Below are 1,869 nucleotides of genomic sequence, written 5' to 3' on the forward strand. Positions count from 1 at the left end.
AGAATCCCGGTTGTATTTTTTGTGTCAACAATGGGAGACATGGAGAAACTTCAGAAGAAGAGGGCCGTCGCCCGAGGCTGGGCAACTCGCAAATCTAACACATTGAAGGGCCTTCTCAACAATCCAGATGTCAGTGCCATTGATCTGCAAGCTGCCATGGATGACTTTGATCGACGTCTTGCCAGTTTGGAGGAGGTACAAACATTGTTAGAATTAGAGACTGATCTTGCGAACTTGGATGAAGAGCTCGATAACGCCTCTGAGTTTTTTCAAGAAGTCCGTAAGCCCAGGCTGCAAGCTGCACAGAGGTTGGGGGATTTGATGAAAGGTGACAAGAGTGAATCTATTTCATTCTCTAGTCCCAGTAAAATATCTAGTAGCAACAAGATGACAAATGTAAAGTTACCCAAATTAGAGTTACCAAAGTTCAAAGGAGATGTAACTCTGTGGCAGTCATTTTGGGACCAGTTTAAGACTCATGTGCATGATTCTGACATTCCAGTGATAGCTAAATTTAGCTACCTGCAGTCATTATTGGAAGGAGATGCAAAGGGTGTTGTAAAAGGACTTGCACATACTGAAGCAAATTACCAAATTGCTTGTGATATGCTGAAAGAAAGATTTGGAAGACCTGAGCGTATTAAATTTGCACATGTACAGGCACTTTTGAATTATAAATCTTCTGTGAATGGCAAGGGACCAAAGTATGTGTCCTCCTTATGGAATCTAAGTGATGAATTGCTGACACACATCCATAACCTAGAAGCTTTGGGAGTATCAGGGGAGCAGTGTGAAGTGTTCCTGACCCCCATCATCCTGGCATGCCTTCCTGAGGAGCTAAGAAATGGAGTGGGCCAGAGAAGGCTCTGGCCATGAAAGTGACCTCAGTTGGTTGCTGCATTTTCTTCAGAGAGAAATTGAGAGATCAGAAACCTTCAGTGTTGTGTTAGGGAAGGCAGAAGGACGGTTTGTGGAATCTGAGAAAAGAAGAGTACCATCTGCATCAGCTCTGTACACATCATCTGAAGCAGGATCATATTTTTGTGCATTCTGCAGCAAGAAACACAAGTCTGAGAAGTGCTGGGATATTCAGAAACTCTCATTTAAGGAACGTCAAGAAAGGATTAAAGCAGCCCGTTTATGTTTTAAGTGTTTAAGTAAGGGACATATTGCCAGTGGTTGTCGAATCAAGTGTTCCAAGTGTAATGGAAATCACAATTCTCTTTTGTGTAGAGCAAAGGGCGACATAAACTCCAATAAAGCTATGGAAAAGGACATTAGTAATCAGAAGATTAGTGATACTGCTGAATCTTCTTCAGAGAATTGCAGTCCTGAAGTGAATCATGTTGGAGTTGCTCTTAGTAAGTGTAATGTGTTAACAAAAACTAGCTGTGTGTTACAAACGGCTAGAGTTAAAGTGTATGGTGATTCAGAAGGGTTGCTTTACCCCGACTAGAGTTGCTTGGGGCTTTACTTTGCACTCGGCTCTTAGATTTTGTGAAGTCTGCCCTATATCTCGATAAGACTGTAACTTATTGTTGTTGGACTGACTCAAAGGTTGCACTTGCATGGATAAAAGGTAATCCTTGTAGATGGAAGGCATTTGTGTCAAATAGAGTTGTTGAAATTCAGAGTCTCACCTCCCCATGTCACTGGTACCATTGTTCAGGGAAGGAAAATCCTGCTGGTCTCATTTCTAGAGGGGAGTTAGCTGAGCCACTTGTAAATTCTACTTTATGGATAAATGGCCCTACTTGGTTGTCTGAACCTTGAACTTTAAGTGATAAAGGAGAAACTGTGGATCTACCTGTAGAAGAAAGTTACAGTGAAAAGATCATTTCTTGTGTATCTGTGACTACTCCTAACATA

Source organism: Penaeus monodon, chromosome 21 (genome assembly GCF_015228065.2).
Source record: "Penaeus monodon isolate SGIC_2016 chromosome 21, NSTDA_Pmon_1, whole genome shotgun sequence".
Classification (NCBI taxonomy): Eukaryota; Metazoa; Arthropoda; class Malacostraca; order Decapoda; family Penaeidae; genus Penaeus; species Penaeus monodon.